The sequence below is a fragment of the Larus michahellis genome, chromosome 1 (assembly GCF_964199755.1).
Source record: "Larus michahellis chromosome 1, bLarMic1.1, whole genome shotgun sequence".
In the NCBI taxonomy this organism is placed as follows: domain Eukaryota; kingdom Metazoa; phylum Chordata; class Aves; order Charadriiformes; family Laridae; genus Larus; species Larus michahellis.
The window spans coordinates 153,605,919-153,626,793 of record NC_133896.1 but is presented as its reverse complement, the minus strand read 5'-3'; the positions used below and the strand labels follow the sequence as shown (position 1 = coordinate 153,626,793).

Below are 20,875 nucleotides of genomic sequence, written 5' to 3'. Positions count from 1 at the left end.
ACACAATACCTCCAGCATTGCACATGCAAGGTATAGTAGTTTGGAAAGATTTATGTGTATATATCCAAAGTGAATTTGAAAAAAGGGAGATCTAGTTTGGCAGATATTTACAATAAGAGTAGCATATTGATAGCAAATTAACTTTCCCCTGCACCTACATTCTCCTATGTAGAAACCATCTTTGTAGAGCTCATAGGGCATAATAAGCAAAGAAATGAGATTAGAGAACATTTACAACACTCTAGGTTTGTTCTCTTTGCAGCATGCAACAGATTGCACGCAACTCTCCTCTGAAGAGTCACAGGAACAAGAAGTAAAATAAAACTATGCCAAACAAGATAACAATGCTGTTGACAAATATACCTCAGATACAAATGCTCAGCGTGATTTACTCAGTATGGTTCCACTGCATGCACTGGAAGGAAATGTCTATCTGGGTCAAACAGTTTGAGAGATAGTGACCAAGAAAGAGAGAGAGAGAAAATAATATCAGTGTAGGATGGGTGGTGTTGAGTAACCAGTGCAGATTCTTACAGAAAAGATGCCACTTTTCTTGAAGCCTAAATTGTACAGCACATGCATTCTGCCTGCTGTCTCCTGTAAGGCTGAAACCCAGAGACTGTCAATGAAAATGGAAAATCATCTGAACACAAATCAAAGAAGAGTGGAATGGGCAATGCTGAGGACCACGTTTAAGAAGAGCTGAACTGCTATGTGGGTTTGGTAACACACAATATGTCTGCAGTGGAGTCTGCACTGGGATGCAGTGTAGGACCCCAGGCAGGTTATGGCACAGGCTGTCCTAAATATAATTTAAAAAGAAGAAATAAATGCAAACAAGGACAGTTAGTATTTTGTTGGGGGTTTGCACACAACTGTGGAAGAATAATAATCTTTTGGGGAATTTTCCCCTCTGTGAGGGGAAACTTGAAGATGATGGCATTAAGCTAGACCGAGCAAAATTTCTATAGCATGTCCAAGGAAATTCTGTTTGCAACTCTTTTTTACTACATCTTCCGTGCCTTGCAAGTACCTAGTAACGAGAAGCTTCAGGCATCCTGGAAATGAATACTTGGAGTTATTTTGACGAGGGTTCTTTTTTGTGCGCATAAAGAAATATTTAAAAGTTTCTTAAAATGCTACAATGTAAAGAGTAAATAAACATGAAATGTGCAGAATGACTAGTAAAAAAAAAGGTGAAGACATTGCCCCTCTTCTTGACTTGGGTGCAGAATAACTCAAGCTCTAAGGAACAAACCATCAAATATTCTGTATATGTAAGCCTTCTCTCATTGGTTGCAAGTAAGCTACAAAAATTCCTATTGATTGCACTGTGGAAGGATCAATGCCACTAACACCTTGATATTTGCTCCCACTTTCCATTTACTTTTCACTTGTGACTTTAAAATATAAGTGACAATGAAGCATTGTCTCTATGGTATATAAATGGGAGCTTATTTCCTGCATTTACTCTGGTTTTCTTAGGGGAAAGGGGATTTACAGTTAATAACAAATCCCGTTCCACATTTGGATTATTCCTGTGTACAGTAAAAACTCCTTGAATTTCAAATAATGCCAATTTCCATCTCTTCAGCTGGAGAGGCGGTGGGGACTCTGGCGCGTGCCTTTTATCTCAGAGCCGTAAGTGCTGTGGTAAAGGACTCAGCCATAAATAATCCCACGTGTCGCCAAGGCTGGTGATAAGCAAATGCTTGCTGAAAGGCCCTCGCTCCCTAATCTTCACGGACCTGTCACACGGCGCTGAGACAGCCTCAGCAGCAGGTGAGTCGCAATGACCGGCCCAGGGCACGGTGGGTGCTGCCGTCCCGGTCTTTGCTCCCTTGGCGTTTCCGTGCAGAAGTAGCATAGAAATGTCCACCACCCTCGATTGCTACTGGTAACGGATGGGCATATGGAGAATGATTTAACTGATTACCAAGCCTGTCTTTCACAGTACTTTATCAGCTGACAGCAACTTGCAAAAGAAGGAGCCAAAGAGACAGTATTAAACCTACACCCCAACATTACATAACTAAAATTTTCATAAGGCAGGGAAAGACAGATATAGAGAAACCCAGCCTTTTGTTTTTTAAGAATCTGCTTCTTATGAAAGCTTTTTTAATAAAGGAAAACGAACAAGAAGATTATTTTGAAGCTTCAGCAAGCAAATTTGTTTAAAACTATGAAAAACTCAGATAGTGGCAGGGGTAATGTTTAGCTTGTCTGCTATTATATTCTCTCTATTTAATGGTTTTGCCAGGTTCCTTTCTGGGACATCCGCTATTAGAGTATACTAATACTCACTTAATCCTACTACAACTAATTATATATCCCCCTTAACCAGCATCTTACTCTCTGCCAACAGAATTAAACCTAATGAAATATATCAACATTGAAGACTCAGATGATGGCACTTACTATCCCCACAAAATAATTATAACCAGTAAAGATCACATACGTAACGTTACAGTGGCAACACCTAGAGAGTGGGAACAGCATGGTAATGATATTCAAACAGGAACCCAGCACCCCCTCAACCCTGGAACCACTAATAACTTCAGCTGGAACAATTGACAGAGGGGAAATGAATCATTCCCTTTGACAAGAACAAAACTATATTAAAATGTAATAGTTTATTAAACAACTGACTCCAGAAGTTAAATTACTAAATTGCATCTCCATGGGTTTTAAGAAGTACTGTCTGATCACAATAGTGGATTGCCTACAAACTTTTATCTTAGCCATTGCCTCCAGAGTTGCTGTATTTAATTATTTAAACATTGTATTAATGAAACATGTTATACTGCTAAGAAAACTACTTTTATCACAACACATGAAAGACCAAAAATATAATATGTGGTTTACACTGCACAACTGCATTTACATCCCCCTTGCAAATAGCAAAAAACATCCTCTCCCTGATCCTCTCTTTCCAGACTGCTCTGCCTGCAAGGATTTGCAGAACTAATTTAGTGGCTGCCATTGTTCTTGATTCTGACTTGATTTTTTTTTTAAAAAAAGAATGGAAAACATTTAAAACATTTTGCTGCACCTGTTGTGCTGCATTATGACCCACTGTGATTTCAATTTATGTCACATGAGAACATGCCACCGGAGCAGCAGATTGCATCATGTGCAAAAACCCTAGCAGTGCTGGAAATTGATGTCACGTCACATTTTATAATGCATATCCATGCATATAATGCATAGAAACAAGATGGCTAAACTAAGATCAAAAAACCAAGGAGAAAGAAAATAGGCATGGCCTGAATGAAGTTAGGCAGAACCAGTCTGCTCTGTACATGTGTCCTTTAAAGGCTGGAAACCTCCCCTGCACAATGAAGACCTCTGTCACTTCAACTATTGAGAACCTAGTAGCAATAGTAGATAAGCCACAAGGGGGAAGTAAGACACATTTTTAAGTGGGCTACAGGTGTTTGCTGGCATTAGAGGAACACTGTAAATTAAGAAAACTTGGAAAAATTCCATGTTCTGGATAGGTGTAAGGTCTAGAGATGAATGCTTACACCTCATCTCTGCTTGGAGAAACAGTCTCTCCTGCCACTTGAAGCCTCTCCCTCAGGTTCTTTTCTGGTCCTATCTTCCCCAACTGCCGTCCTGCCTTTCTCCTTGGCCAACTGTCCCAAGAGGGATAAAAGAATTTGGCAAAGTGCTCTGGTGCGCAAGAAAGACCAAAACTTAGGTACTTAAATGAAAAATGCAGAAATGAACAAAATATTAATCATATGAGCTTACAGTTAAGCACCTTTGAGAGCCCTTAAGAAGAGAGACTTGGCTTGGAAACCTGCACTATGAACACACTCATTGAATAATCATGTTTTGTGGAAGGAGATTTCAAATACACTGCAGAATCCTGTATGGAAGACTCCAGCACTGCTTTTTCTCCTCACAAGGCACAAGACAAAATATGCCTTTGCAAAGCACATTTTGCAGTCCTGCAGCCTCTTCATAGGAAAAAATGGCAATGATAATATTTCTCTGCCCTACAGTTGTATTAAAAATATTAATGATGACAAAATTCTGCAAGAAATTCTTGGAGAGCATTTAAAATGCTAGAAATGTTAAAAAGCCATTCCTTAGCTGCCTAAAGAGTGTATCGAAAATCTAACTGCTATTACATAGCGACCCTTTACAGCCAGAAGAGCAGATGCACTGTGGATTAAACCCAATGAAACACCCTTTTCTTAGGGAAGAAAGAACAAACATATGATCTGAGTTCTGCTTGGTGCTAGTGACACTTCCAGTGACGTACTGTGTCCACTTTTTTGACCAATGTCCTTAAAACCAGATGTGGAAATTTTGGAGAGCAGAGGTCAGAAGAAAATGAGAACGTTCAGAAAACAAGACCTATGAATGAAGGGTGAAGGGGCTGTAGTTATTCTATCTAAAAGTAAAGAAGACTGAGAAAGAAATGATAGCAGCTAAGAAATATGTAAGAGAAAGAGAATAATCTGTATGACAAGCCCAATGTGGATAGGACAAGAAGTAATAGCCTTGAATCACAGCAAGAGGGATTTGGGTTAGACATTAAGAAAAAAATTCTAATTGTAAGAAAAGTTAAGAACTGGAGAAGAACACTTACCTCACCTGGGGAGACTGGGATCTCCAGTGTTGGGAGATTTCAAGAACAAGTCATGCTGCTGTCTTTCAGGCACATTCAAGTTCCTGCCATTTACACGGACTAAATAATGAAGAGCGTCCTGTCTCCTGTGACTCTAAGTTTTACTGGGTAGTTTGTACAAACAGTAAGAAGTGGTTTGTTTGTGTGACAGCTACAGGGACTGGCCACTTAATGTGTGGAAGCCATTAATGAAAAGCAGGCTTAATGGATCTTCCAAAAATATTCACCTGCATTTCAGTGTGGGAAGGCGATAACCTATTGCTGAAGGAATCCTGTTCTACTGACAGGAAGAAGACCAGGAAATGAATTCTCCCTGGAAATTTCCTTCTGTGTGGTAGCCAAGCCAGCCTGGGATGACTTTCCCAGGATTGTTCTCCCTCCACTTGCAAGCAGCTGCTGGAAAGCTAGCTTTCTGCAGACTAAACAGATGGTAGAAGGGTCGGGATGCAGGTGAATTTGTGCTCCAGGAGGACAGGAAGGAGCACGAAACCTCAGAGGAGGTGGTTCTGCTGTACTCTTCTGTATGGAAAAGTGTCCCATCTGAGGCCAGACAAGCAGGTGGTTTTCAGGGGCTGTAAGGACGCTGGATGTCAATAACAGCGTGGCAGCACTGAGACCATGAAAATGATGGAAAAGTTGACATGGAAAAATGACAGACCTGTTATTGAGAGTCCACACTGAGGTCTACTCTCTGAGCTTAGTGTCAAAAGACTGAGGCTATGGCTCAGCAGGCAGAACTGCCTGCTGACACCAAAATGAGACATGCAGGTTGTGATTGCTTAAGCTGGTATTCCTGAAACGGCTCCTGTAACATTGAACTGTGTTATGAAAGAAAAAGAGTGTTTTGAGTTCTTCTGTGGGGTGAAGCAGAGACTACAGGGCTGGAAAAGGGCCAAGAGAAAGGGACTTTGTAGGGAAAGTGTGGCTTATGGAGGACTTGAGCTCAGCCAGGACTTACGCTTAGCTTCAATCCCCTCCACCTGCCACACGGCATGGCTCATGTTTTTTAGTTTCTCTCTTGCAAGGAATAGGCCTTGGCTGGATGAACAGTTGCAATTAATATTCACCTGCTCCTCACAGGAAAATTGTGGCTTGCCTAGGAGATCAGAGAAACCAGGCTACTGTGGCTTTGAGTGCATGGGGTCCATGTATGGTGTAACCAGTAGGTAACTAGGATCACTGGATCTACAGCTCAGGTAGTGTACAGGTAGCCCATGCATTGAGAGTGGCTGTTTATCCAGGATTTCTGGAAGGCAGTTCCTTGCTCTAACTGAATCGTGAATGCCTGGAAATATTGAGCAAATGATTAGTGTCCACGAATTCTACCTGGAGCAGAAAAAGAGGACATATCAGTCTTTTTACAGGCCTATGGCAGCACTGGATTTGAATTTTTTAAATGCATAATGACTTTCCACAAAGCACGACTATGAAAGACATCTTGGGCACTGCGGAAAAAAGCCTAGACAAAAAAGTAGGGTAGGATCAGTGAAAACCCACACATACAAATATATCTAGAGTTGAGAGACTGGTGAGGACCCACAGAGGATAAAGACAGAATAAGTGATTTGATGAAAAGAAGTAGTGTAAGGGATGTTCCCCTTGTCCGTCTTGAAGGTCGAATACAACTAGGGAGTCAGGGAGAACTGTAAAGATAATAGAGGAAACCCACATCCCCACTCAGGGAAACAAGATCACTGTTCTTACAAAGATACGATTGCCCTGCAATAGTGTTACACACAAAACTGACAGACTTTCCAGGATCTTGGCTCAGGAGGGTGCATTTATCGCAATACTAAATTCATGAATGGCTCTATGTTAAGAGCATCTTGCTTTCTGACGTGCTTTTGGAAACTCAGAGAGCTAACTGACATGACAGCCAGTCCTTCCACATGATGTAATGGCTGTTGGTTTCATAGGCCCCATGTTGTAACTGCACCTGTGCTGTCAGGAGAACTGCAACCAAGGACTTGCCCCCTTCATCTTGCTTCTGTATTGCACCGTTCTTAGATGACCTCAAACGAAGATGAGAAGGACTCACAAGGAGAAGCATGAGGAGAAGATTTCTATTTTTAACACAAAAGGCAGGAGCAATACAGAGAAGAGGTGAAATTCAGACAAGTATTCATATTTTTCACACCTCTGGTTCAAGTGGATCTTCCAGTACTGGTGGTCTTGTAGAATTGCAGCCTTTGGGCAGTGGCTGGCATGAATCTAGTATAACCTTTGGTGCAATCCTGTTGGAAAGACTGCACGAAATTCTGTCCCCTTAATCTCATGAGAAACTGGAGCAAAAAGTTTCCCTTTCCCTTCGGCAGCTTTTTTTTTTTTTTTCAACCCACATAATCATTTCTGTGTCCCAAGGACTTTTGTCTCTGTCTGCACTGTCTTGGGACCCTTCTCACGACTGTTTCTCTCATTTCCTCCCATTCTCTTGATTCTCTTCCTCCTTCACTGAAGCAAAACCAGTCAGTTTTAAACAACCTACAGCCCCTGCTTTTCCCACTAGAAAACCCCGCACCGCATTCATCACAGGCTGTGGTTACACATTTGGGGGCAGGGTTGACTTGAACTCCTTTCAGCATAACAAACTGGGAGGGCAGGATTTTTAGAAGACCAGGGTCCTGTTTGTCAGTGCAGCACAACCCTGCTGCTTACTTGAGCCATGACTGCAAGAGAACTAAGAGTAATTGAGGCCGGATTACTGGCAGTTGGTTTTTTTGTGACATTTTGTTCTTTGTGTTCCAGGGAGTAGATAGCACTTTGGGTACCCGCTGAGGGCCAGTCCTTCATTCAGGAGAGGGGAGGTGTGATATTACACGTCTGCTTTATCCAACTTGTCCTCCAAGTGGTAAATATGTGTGTGGGTATGCACATATGCAAAGAAAACTTAAAATAATTTATGAAGGAATTACAAAATCCAAGATGCCATAATCTTACTTACTAAAGAAAAAAAGAAACCAAGAAACCCCTCCCACACATGAGCAGCTAAACATTACCGCACTTCAAAATACACCTGGGGAAAAAAAAATATTGCTGGACTTAAATACACTAACAAACTTACACTGCCGTAAAACAATGTATTTGAGGATTTCAGCCGGATCAGCTACTCATAATGTTCTCCTGTTTTGCCAACATACTATGCTATGAGAACACGTCTGTAAATCCTGGTGTAACAATGTCCTCTAGATTATATTCCATTTGAAAAACTTTCAGTAAACAATATATTAAATGCATAGGATACAACACATCTAAGTGTTAGGAAATGGGGGATAGCTTTCCCTCTGCTGTTGAAGCTGAGAAAGTATTCATTATCTTCCTGCCCTACCTTTGTCCTGACCCCGCCAGATCCCCCCCCCAGGTCTCAGAGGTCCCCACAGCTCTCCCTACTTTTCAGTTATCTTTAATCAACCAATTCGGACAACGCATTTTGACTCAAAACAAAAACACATCAACCAAATTAGAATGGTGTTAAAATCAGGTGGAATTAAACAGAGTCCATGGTTTTAAACACAGACTTCTCTTTATGCTAACAAAAAAAATATTTATGGTCAAGAAAGCTTTAAAATCCTGTCCTCAAGATAGTTTATCTACATTTGCTGTCTGGACATCTGGTTTTGGATTAGAGTGGGGTGAGAGTTGGTGTGGGTAAATTGTGAGGTGAATTATTGATCCTCATCAAAATTATCTGACAGAAGCAGCTTAAGAGTATCGTATTGACGCTGTAAAAAGAGGGGCTGACAATATATAGTATTTAGCAGCATTAGGGTAAGGTAAGGATATTACCACTGGGAGAACGATATTTCTTAATGAAGACTTACTATTGCCTTTGAAACTGGAAGGTAAATTGATGCATTCACCTCATAGCATTCAAATATCACATACAAATACACCCTAAAATATCACCATAACGTCATTCTTCTTACACTTTCCAAGGAGGCCTGTCCCCTGAATTGTCTGTAAACTGTGCTTTTAGCTCTCCCCATAAATGTTCCCCTAAAATTCTCAAAGATAATATGCAGAGAAAAGTACTTATTAAAATAACATGGCAGGCATGGCTGGAACTGACAAAACCAAGAAATTCTTGGTTAAGATTGAAACTCCATCTTTGAGACACCCCATTGTGCTTTGTTGCATTTTAATAAGTGTTCATCTGACCCTCTGCCAGTTAATTATGGGGATCTTCAGAATTTTGTTCTGGCCCTCTTGCTCTTCAGTACTGATGTGCTTCTTTCACTTCTATTTTTAGGGACCTTAAGGTGAGTTATCATTGTTAACCTGATAACACCCAGATCTATTTTGCTCTTTTAGCTGATCCTACTGAGGCAGCTTTTAGTCTTTTCATCTTACCTCCCTAAAGTGCAAATTGGGATCTTAACTGAATCCCTTAAAAAAAAAAAGATAAAATAAAAGAGAGAGAGAAGAATCACAAAAATTGGATCCTCTTCTCCCCACCAACCTACTAAAAAGTAGCTCCAAGTTTCATTAGATGAAAATCTGTTTATGATTTACAGTATGGCCAACAGAACCGAGGTACTGGTGGATCTTATTTAGCCATTTCCTTTGATTTTTTATTCCTTACCCTTTTAAAGGTACTTGTTTCGATTTACTTTGGATTTCCCATGTGAAAATAAGAAGACATTGAGAGGATACCATAAATCTTCCTGCAGCACTACTTCTTGTTCCCATTTTAAGGTGTAGGAATCTCCTTTTATTACCTCCACAGCAAGGAGCAATACGCATACCTACGAAAATTTTAATTCAGACGAGAGAGAAAAAAAACGAAACCAACCAACCAAATAAAAAAAACTGTGGAAGAAAATGTTTCCTAATACCTCCTGTGGCTGCTTTCTGCATCAAGATTTTCTGGGTTATTCCTGAAAGAAACATGGATTGGAGAATGAATTAATTTCCTCTGAAATGTAGCCTGTCACCCATGAGGAGACATTGCTCTGCCTGGTAAAGTAAAGGAACCTCAGGAGGGGACAGAAGTAAAGCTAGACATCACTAAAGAGCAACAAAAAATTGTGATTTTTTTGGAGGTTCCTGGCTACAATGACGGTAGAGAGGATTTTTCAAAACACTGTAGACAAACACTGATGTTATACTTGTCTGAAACACCCCTCTGAATCTTCTGAGATTTGTCCATCACTAGAAAAATTTAATGAATACTATTTTACTTGTGGAATTTTCCCATTGAATGCAAATGATTCCAAAAGTTTATTTTCAGAATGTTTCATGCTTGCCTTTGTCAGACAGCTGGTAGAGGGAAAGGGTTTCAGAAATAAAGAAAATTATATGTAATGAATAACCAATTGCAGTAGATGCTAGGAGAGTATTTTTATTGTGAGGACATAATGTTGCTATAAGCTAACCTTCTCCACCCCCATAGGGTAAAGAACAGTTAATGAAGGAGAGGATGCTTTTATTAATCTGTAGTCCATTTCTGTGCTACATAATCATTAGGCATTCACTAGTAGTTTCTTCCACCCACCCCATATTTTGCAGTCAAAAATCTTTTTCCAACCTTTGATAAGAAAAGAGTGATAAATAGTTAACTAATACACTTTGTCTATTTTTTCAATATAATCAATAAAATCTTAACACGTTTATATGCCCCGATATATAGGAGGTCAATGTGCATTTTGTTTCGAGAAAATCTTTCAAGACTGGGATTATCATGTTGTTTGAACATCTCTCAAACTGTACTGCTTAGAAGCAGTCTCCCTGTGTGTAGCTTTGTTCTGATAAAGTCATCCCAATGGTGGATTTTCCACTGGTGTGTATATGCTACAAATAACATGATTTTCTGGTCCCTTTTTTTTTTTTACAGTTTTCAAACTTCCTTCTCCTCTCTCCACTCAGGAAATATTAGATTTCCAGTGTAGCTGCTGGGCTAAGCTTTTTGGTTCTGCCTCTGCTCCTAAACAAAGTTAATGCCTGCTTGTTAGCTTTGCTTATTTAGGTTTGGTCCAAAGCCGGTTTTCTGTTTACACTCAGACATTTGATCAGCTACTTAGATTGTTTTCTTAGATTCTTGTTTAAAACAAGAATTATAGGAAGAATACCTCTTTATAGTGGAGAACACCCTCCTAAATCTGAGAAAACCCTCGCTTTATTTTTGTGGACAAGAAAGGCAACTTTCTGAAAGCTCGAAACATTATCAAATGAAGGTTTAAGTGGTGGCATTCATTTTTATAGCATACTGCTGCTCCAGTGAACTTGAACAGTAAGCCTATGATTAACTTTACCTTTTCTTTTTTTAAAAAATATAAATCTAACTTTGATTTTTGCTTTTTAATTTCTAAGAAGATTGGGTAAAAATATTCCAAACCAATGCAATTCTACTCCTCACACCTTTTGGACTATGAACACAATGCATTCCTATGCTCATACTTTCTGACAGGATATTATTGCTTTCCTCTGACATATAATTTTATAGTATCTGCTCCTAGTCAATTGCCCTTTGATATGTAATTTTATAGTATCTCCTACCGGTTTCTCAGACCTTTTTTATTGGTATTGGTCAAATCAGGTGTATAAAGTAAGAACATCTTGAGAAGTTTGAATTGAGTGAGAATGAGTTGTCCGCTAATTCTGCTGGTAGGTCCCAAGCCCAGTGCTACAAAAGATTTTTGCCATCTTTTTCCAAAGGTTTGTTAATTAGTCTGTCCTGGCTTGCCTATGGGGCTACTGCCAAATCTTTAGGCCCTGATCCTGCACTCACATCTTCATGTCCAGGATCCTATCGACCTCAGCAAGTTTTTAGGCAGATTGAAACATCAGGTGACCGTGAATTTGTTCCAGGGGAATTTCCTAAGACAACTGGTTGTGGAGCAGCTGAGAATTTCCAATGGGCTGGAGATCAGCAAATGCACTGATCATGCAGCTTCTTGTCTTCTACATGGCCACAGTAACAGTATCTGCCCATCTATCATTGGTGGACCCTAAGGACCCTGGTGACAGTGTCCTACATATATACACACACACACATATATATATCTGTACATACATACTTATACATACATATGTATATATACTAGCATCATGTAGTTAATTTACATACAAGTATGTATATATATAAAATTACTAGTAGGCACTTGTCTCCTGAGTGCATTCATCTACTTCCTGGTTTGCCATATTTCTCTGTTTGACATGATTTGTTTTCCTCCATAGGATTCTGGGCATGGATATGGCTTATCTCAGTCACGTCACCTCATTCAGGTAAAGCACAAAAAGTGAGAGAAAAGTCAGAGAACTGAGAATTGTGAAGTCATTTGCATTAAAAAATAAACGCAGTGGAATTATACTGTACTAGAGGTAGCTGATTTGGGATTTTGGATCTGATTCCTTTCTTAAGCATACAGATATAAATAAGGAGGAACGCTGCTAAATCCACTGAGGGCAGCCTTATAAAGCTACCTAAGAATGAGGTCTTTGTTTCTGGACTTTGGGCTAATATTTTTACAGTTTTCTTTCCGTGGGAGTGATAAATGCAAAACTAACTTCCAAAACCCACTCACTTCTTTTACTGATCCAGAATATGACCACAAGATACAGCTCTAATAAACCAATCTGAAAAAAGGAACTGTGATCTCCTAAGAACAGTGGAATAAAGTTTGCATTAATTTTTGTTTAAATACTACAGTTATGTAATTAATAAAAAAAGTATCCAGAACAGTAAGCACATTCTGGAGCTAAGATTATTTTCCTTTACCGTAATGAATATCACTCTTTTAAAAAATATTTCATCCCTGAAATAAAGAAACAATATCTCTGTTACTTTCCTTGAGTATTTTATATTAAAATGTTGTCTATTTCCAAGTGATCCATGCATACCTGCTTATTTAATTTTTTTTTTTTAAAATACAGCTATTGACATAGTATAAAATACACTTCGTGCAACAAAAAGCCTGCTAAGACTGTGACTTCTGACATAAAGGAACTAGGTTGCACTGTCACACAATACCTAGAGTTTAGTTTCTCTTAAAACTTGTATTTAACTGTTAAGAGGAAATTATGGTAAATGTAAAGTTGGAACTCATTTTTATGAACTCTGATTAAAATGCAGAGTTGGTAACTTGGAAAACATCCCAATGATACCTGAGGGGTGAAGCAGGAGGATTAGAGATGCTGAAGAAAAAACACACAGAACTGATCATTTTCCCACTGTATCCATTTAAAAAACTGTAGTTCTTGTTTCTTATAGTCTTTTTGCAGTTTCCTCACAGCCTCAAATTTGTTAAAGAAAATGTGACATCACTACGGATAGCTTCTTTAAAATCTTCTCAAGCTGCATTTCACTTTATAAACATCTCTGAATAACAAAACATGCTGGGCTAGATCCTGCCCTCTGTCATGTGCGGAAAATCCTGTTGGAGTTCGCCAAGGTTAATGCATGCAGCTGAAACTTGAATTTGGCCTACCCTTCTTTAACAGGGAGGCCCCTGAGCCATCTGATTTGTACCTCTCTTTTTCTCCAAACTTTTGTTGGATGAGTTTTCGCTCCCCAATGCACCACTTTTTCCTTTTTCTTTTTCCTTTCTTTTTTTCTTTTTAATATTTTTAAGTTAAGAAAGATTGGAAAAAAGTCAATTTCCAAGTCATAAAACTCTGCCACGCGAAGATCCATGTGGTTATGCCAAGGGCCTGCACCCCTGGCCACCTCAGAGAGCCAGAAACTGAAATAAGAATCTGGTTTTAAGACGAAAGTCGTGGAGTTGGAGTAACGTATAAAAGCTGGGAATAAAACTTGCTAAACTGACCGGAGGGTGTTATAATTGACCATGTACGTTCCATAAGACTTTGCTGAACAACCTGCTGTTACTAATATCACCTACTACAAAGGCACGTTGCATACAGTTATAATTTAGTGGTTGTAAATCACCTTGAAGACATAAATTCCCCTATAACGTCAGTGCTCTATAGAATATGTACATATTTTCCATTTCTTTGTTAAAGATTTAATTTTTCTTTGGAGTTATAATTGTATTGTACCTCACTAGGAAAACAGGACACTGTACATATTAAAATACATAGTAATAAAAATTAAAATTTGCCCTTTCTCTGAGGTAAATTTTATGCAAATTTTATTTCACATGAAAAACTTCTTTCCCGCCCCCCCCCAAATATTCCCAGGCAAGGGACAGCATGGCTTTGACAGAGAAATACACTGTTGAGGTGTAGGTTCGCACTGCGAGGAGTGTTTCAAGAGTCCTGCCGCCCTGTCCAAAAGCCGCTCCAGAGGCTAAAACAGTGGTCATTTCCCCAAATGCCAACACCTCCTCCGAAAGATGGGGCAGCAGCCGCAGCAGCAGCAGCAAGGAGCGTGCTGTACAGTTTCTCCTGGAATGCAGACTGGCTTTAAGATAAATACTAATACTGAGAGAGAGAAATATTTACTGATATTCCCCTAGCCAAACACTGCAGCTGTAACTATACAGCCTGTGAAGATGGCAAAGCAGACAGCCCCCTTCCTAAGAGTGGTTTTTATTTTTTATTTTTTTTCTCCCCTAACTATAATGGGTGACTGCTTTTCTGCCTAAACAGCTCTAAAGGGCTATGAAAATTGAAGTCCTTCAAAGCTGTTAAATGCTTCCTCAGATTTACAATAAAATTCTGCATTACAAATCTCCCAGTAAAATCTCTGAAGCATTACGAGCAGTACTTACATAATTTTCCGTTAAGTCAGTATTTGTTTATTCAACACCTAGAAAATAAGGAAAGTGAACGTGGACAGGGAAGGGGAAAAAACAAAGGCTGGGGGTGGGGGTGGGGGTGGGGAGGAGGGTGGGAAAAAAAGAAAAAAAAAAAAAAAAAGGTAAACCCTACCCTGAAACAGCCATGCAGCTATTAAACATATGCCAAAGTAAACAATAGTGTGAGGGTCTGCCATAGCTTTGCCCTGCAGGTAGACGGCAGGCGGCACAGAAGGAAAGCAAATGGCAAGGAAAAGAGAAAGACGGTACAGGATGTGGATGAGATGCCGAGCCCTGAGAGCATGAACGGCCTGATTGTGATCCTCAAGTCACACCATCAGCCATGCAAAACAGGACATACCTTTCTGGCTTGCTGGTTCTGTCGGCTGAAACAAAGCAGTCCCATTCTCAGCGGGAGGCCAAATCAAAATGAAATTTTATTTAGTCTGCACTGTCCCCAGATTGGGTTTCAGAATGACTGCTTTAGGAGATAGCATGGATGTGGCTGATGCATGCTTTGCATATGAAACTGCAATAGGGGGAAAAAAAAAAAATCTACATAATCAAAAAAATCTGTGCCGTGTGTATGGCAAAAACCCCTGGACGTTAGTGAAGCAGCTACAATGGATGTTTTAAAAAATGACCTTTCTGAATAAAATGCACATTTGTGCTCTGCGATACTATTTTCAATAAATATATAATAGATCATTTTGCATGTAATTTTTCAGAAGCTGCCCTGAGAGACTGAAATATCAAATCATTTTTCTTATTTTTTTTAATCACGGAGCAGCATTACAGTTTGGAAACAAACGCAGGGAAAATGTATACTTAAAGAGGATTTCTGTGTCTTGCACTGGCTGGCAGTGATTGCACCTCAGAATCCCCTTCAATTTAATGTTTTGTTTAAGTCCCTGCTTCCTAGAGTACCCAAAGAAAGGCCTACTGCAGTAAAGAACATCTGCTTTTTGTACCACTGATCTAATGCATTCCACCTTGCACTTTTAAGAAAGGATCCATTCTTTGATTAGACACACTTAATTTTACAGGCTATTAATAAATGAAAAAGATCATCAACTGATCGCACAGTATTTTCATTAGAAGTTAGAAATAACTTACAAAGGCGAGGAATAGTCTGCCGAATATGCAGGGCATACACCATGTAATGCCTTTGTTGTCAGTTATGCTGCAAATGAGATTTTCAAATAGGATTTGCAGAGGCAGGGCAGTGATCAACATAGTGCAACATCCAGGAAAGGGAAGTTGAGCACAGTATTCTGTGAAACAAGGGGGCAGAAGGGAGCCTGTTTGTAAATACATACTATTATCCAAAGAAAACACTTATCACTGCTTGATTTTGCTACACCAGCTACTTGGAACTAGGTGATACCAATAATTTTATAGGAGGACATCTGTGTGGGCACGTGTGTTTGTATTTATCTGTGTGCAGGGCGTGTAAGCCTGTAGTCTGTGCACATGTACACGCTTGATGCTTACACTGTAAAAGACAAGGAAAAGGCAGAACAAACAATACACATGTTTCCAATTGACAGATATTTCTCTGCTAAAACAAGCAGTGCTAATACTGTGCTCTATAGCATATGGACAGCCAAAGAACGCGAAGGGAAAAACAAAAAAAACCCACGACCATAAAATCTTTAAGGATGCAAAGGGGATAACGGTCCCAAATAAACAATATCGATAAAAACTTCCAGGAATAATGAGATACAGTGCAAATCATTCACACAATGCGCTTTCACACAGCAATGACGGAAGTCACTGACAACAATGCAACCATGTGCAGCTACTCCTTGGAGAAATAGTCGAGCAAATCTTGTAATTCTGTCTTCTGTGCTTTGCAGGCTGAGTTTGAGACTTGCCGTAATAAAACGTGCTGGAATATTGGTGCTTTAAATTTAAGCATTGGGCATTGTGGAAGGTAACTTCATAATGAGTTCTCCTATTGCTATTTAAAGCTAGAAATCCATAAGGAGCACAGTGAAAAATATAACATTTGTTGTCCTTATGTCTTGGAACAACTGTTTTTATATTTGTAGTCATCCTAACTGTTGTTCCAAACAAGATATTCATATAGTCCCCAGCCTCATGCTGTAACGTATTTATTCTGATGTATATCTTACAGCGAAGCTTTGTCTGGATTGAATTAATTTGATTTTTTTGGGTGTTATTATTTTTATAAATTCTGCTTTTTTCTCACAGAACTTCCCACTTCAGGGAAGAAGAAAGATGTGATTGCTTTAAAAATAGAAGACCAAAACCAAAGCTAGTATTCCCAAAATTCAGTGCACCTGGCATTCACTTTATACCTAATAAGCATCCGTGAATATGCAAATGTTCAATGTCTCCAGTAACCTCATTAATTTATTCCTCAGGCAATCAAAGAATGTGAACCAGTCCTCTGCTACTAATACTGGAAGTGGTACGCCACTCAGCACTGCTAGAATCAGCTGAAAGCACATTCTGCATATTGAAAAACTGTTTCATCTTTCTCCCTTCCTTCCCCACTCCTAATTCAAACAAAGACTTCTTACCTCAGTTTACGTAGCTGACAGCAAAAGTTGCAAAATGCCAACAAATAATTAAGACATATATATTTTTTATATATACACACATATATGTCTACACACACACACACATGCTGGGAAGATAAATAGTTTAAAGAGATCTCAACAGAATTCCAGTTTGAAAACCACCTGAGTTTTCTTATTTATTTATTTATTGGGAGAGGGGGCAGCTTGGGCAGGAGGCGGAGGGGGGGAGAAATGACCTGCCTCCTACTCTGCAGAGCAGCTGAATAATCTTTTCCTTTGCCCACATTAAAAGCCCTGAATAATGTTTATAAAATGTTAGGGAATCCCGGTAGGTTTCCTATTTAACAAGCCATGTATGACAAATCACAGTGTAATGTACTACGTTCTTAATCTTTAATTAGAATGTGAATATCTGCGCGAGAACGCAGTTAACTTTGACACATTAAATCTTCTGGTTAAAGTGCCTTACAGGAAGTGCAAAGATGAAACACTGCAACAATCTACTGCCTCTCTCCATTCACCCAGACAGTTGGGGAAGGATGATAACATCTTGTAATACCTGCTCTGTAGTAATTAATCGCTGTGGTATTTAGGACCATTCAAGTAGACAAATATGACAGAGACAGGGACAATTAGGAACCTTGTTCAAGCTACATTAACTTTTCCAGCTATTACAACACAGCAGCTCAAGTTTGCTTGTAAAAGCTGCAGAGGGATTGTTATGCATTAGCCGTGCGATTATTAATGAAAGAAAAGGAGAATTGTGTTTATTGTAGTTTGAAAATTGCAAATAAATTTCAATTATCTGCTATGTCATTTTGTTAAACATGCATTCTGGAAATGCCTTTGTACTCTAAATCATGAGCTACTTAGAGCAAACTAATACTAGAAAGCCTTTGGGAGATATAAAGTCAATATTTTTGTTGAACTGGCCTTCTTTCTTGTTGAAACTGGAGATAGACAGAGCTACCTGGAGATATTTCGGAGAGCTAGCGAACCCCACAGACACTCTGGCGTTCACCCTGCCTCCGTGTACCAACAGGCAGGCGGATCAGACTTCGGCACGTCGCCGGTTGAACGTGCGCTCTGCTCCACAAGAACCAGAAAGCTCAACTCCCTTACTGATTGCATGCGTGAAGTGCACGCAGACAAATAAATAAACAACTGGGGGAAAAGCTCTCAAAAAAAAAGCCCTTTGCCTCTTTCCCGTTATCGCCAGAGTCATCACCAGAACAGACTGAACGAAACATCGGGGAAAGATTTGGGACCCGGTATGGATTACGTATTTTAAAGGTTACACGCTGCGCTTTACTTTCCCATCAATAAAGAGCAGCAAATGCCCCGTGGACTATAAAGTTTGTGTTTTAACCATACATTTGAGGCAGCATAATTCACCATTGCTGTTTGGTACCACACGAACGCATGTGGGTTCTCAGAGTTAAAGGAGGATAGCCAGAAGCCAACAGAACAGGACAAACACCGCAAGGACTTTGGCATGAATATTCACTCGGTGGCTGTTTTCTTTAAAAGAAAAAATGAAATCACCTAAACCTGTGGCCCTTTTATGTTCACTTTCTATGAATATTTGAACTAGAGTTTCTTAGCAGCATGAATGCTCACAGAAAGCTAATTTGAAAGTCATACGTGCGAGTGTTTGTGGAAAACGAATTCTGAATTTGCATGTGCAAATATTTGCACTGGGTATGCTGCCGTCTTCCCCCAGTCAGGGAGCAGCAGCGCTGCCACGTGCCTCATCCCACCAATCCCGCCCGAGGAACCCAGCTTGAGTTTCAAATATTGTGTCAAATTTGCCCAGTGAACTTGTTTACGATAGAGCCCCAAAGTAAAAAAAAAAAAAAAAAAAAAAAAGTGTTAAAAGTGTATGAAATGTACTTGAACAACAAATGTTTGCAGCGATGGGAGATGTGTAGCTGGGCATTTGGAAATCAGAAACAGAGGCACGCTGGCACAAAACAGAGTTTGTTAGAAAGTGTTCGCTCAGCTCTGGTAAGGCTGTTTTTACCTCCTCTCTCCTTCCAGGGGGTGAAAAAGAAAACAAAAAGGTAAAAATACCAGTCAGGACAGGGAACATTCTCTACCCATCTGCCCCTTTTATGCTCAATCTATTAAAATACTACCCTTTAAATTCAAAATATTTGTGAGCCTCGAAGTGTTTTCTGAACGTGTAGGACAGAGCTCCACCATTTATTTGCAGATGAGGCCTTCCATGCTTTTTTCTGTGTTTTTTTTTCTTTTTTTTTTTTTTCAATTTTGGTAGTTGCAAACTACATTGCCGCATGCGTGCTTTTTTTTTTTTTTTTTTTTAACGCGACCTGCATCATCGTACTCTAGAAATAAAAAGAAAAGCCAGCTTAGCCCAGCAGAAATCTGCATCCCCATCCCAGAATCCGTTGTCACAAAATGAAGGAGGGAGGGGGCCGGGGCGGGGGGGGGGGAGAAAGGGAGGGAAAGCAGCTCAGTGCACAGCAACAATTCCCCCTCTCAGCTGAGCTGCAATGATGTCAGCTTTCTGATTACAAACTGCTTATTTATGCTTCAACAGCTGCCAAGAGCAGCAAATAAGTGGCTAAAAGAGTGTCTAGACCAGGCATTCAGGCCTCTATTGTTTGCTGGTTGTTACCTGGTTGACAGCGATGGGTACAGCTGCCTGGTGTGAAAGAGAGCAAGGGATGGGGAGGCAGTGATTGACAGAAGGGCCCTCGGGGTCAGGCACAGCCAGCCCCGATGGCCCCATGGCTTTATGTTCCTCCCCCCCTCCCCTCGCCGGCTCTAAAGGGAAAGCGATGGCTCTGCCTAGAGGTTGGAGGTGAAAGGAAACGTTTGAGGGTAATGAAAAAAATCCTTTAGCCAAATTTGTGATCATGAACAGTTACTCTGGGGAATTCAAGCCCAAGTGTTAGGCGGCTTTCTCTACATGCAGAAATGGTTAATGGTAGCTACGGCAGGAAAAATAGTGCGTTGCTTGCGTGGAGGGAAAAATGTATCTTTGTGCAGTCCTTCACCCAGGAGTTTAAAACTGCAGGCAGTTTTCTTTTTGTTTAGGTTAAAAACTGATAACTACTAAAACTGGTATTATAAGCTATGAAATTCATTCTTCTTTCAAGGGCTAGCTTGAAAAGCATTCCCAAGCTTTTCTGAAAAATATTCAGGTATTTGGGAGGGAAAAATAGGTATTTGGATTAGACAATGATCTATCAAAAGCTCCCATCTACTCACCCAGTGAACTTTGCTCTCTTCATTTAGATTCTAAAGGGACAGTGTCTCTTAAAACAACGCAGTGGGAATAGCTAGCCAGTGGGCAGGCTGACCAAAATCCATAAAATGCCTTTTTTTAACCGCTACAGAGATGTCCTCAGTCTGGTCCTGATCTCACACATGCTAGTGTGGTCCAGGCATAATCCTACGGAAGTCAAAGGAGTGGCGTTGATTCAAGCCAAGTGCAATCACTGGCAGGCTAACTGAATTTCTCACCTCCCACCCCAGCCTACCCCCACGGTGGGATACCGATGAGCAAAGAGGCAAAAGCTCTCAGAGGTTTTAAAGGGATGAAGCCAATGAATTGTTTTTAATAGAAAAACAACAACAACAACAACGACAGCAACAAAACCAGATTCAAAAGTCTGGGAACAACATGCAAACCCTATGAAGATAGGGCATACCCTGGGAAAAAGGAAAGCTTTATGTATACTAGCAGGTCCAGCCCTACCTTCACCCAAACACATGCAGATTAAGTTGCTGGGGCAGCCACGAGTAGAATTAATCTTACATTCCTGTTTGGCATTTTCTGACACCAGGCAATGTCCTATGCCAAGAAAAAAAGTTGATTTTCAGAGCTTGTTACATCTGACAGAATTATTAAATATTTTATGACCATATGGTATAATTTTTTTTACTGTAGTATTTGAAATAGATTATAATTAACAAATGAATAACCTTTCTCCAGTGAAAGATGAGAAAACACTGAAAAA

The 20,875-nt window shown here is 39.9% G+C and overlaps 1 long non-coding RNA gene across 5 annotated transcripts in view; it reads right to left on the bottom strand.

Annotated features, from left to right (window-relative positions):
- Positions 1-14,873, bottom strand: part of LOC141751941 (uncharacterized) — a 159,704-nt gene extending 144,831 nt beyond the window's left edge. For 3 of the 5 annotated variants that reach the window (XR_012590148.1, XR_012590150.1, XR_012590151.1), the window contains exon 1: positions 14,699-14,862. This is a non-coding gene — a long non-coding RNA (uncharacterized LOC141751941). Of the gene's footprint in view, positions 1-14,698 lie in introns of all 5 variants that reach the window. The other 2 variants (XR_012590146.1, XR_012590149.1) reach the window with 1 other exon arrangement.
- Between the last annotated feature and the right edge of the window lie 6,002 nt (positions 14,874-20,875).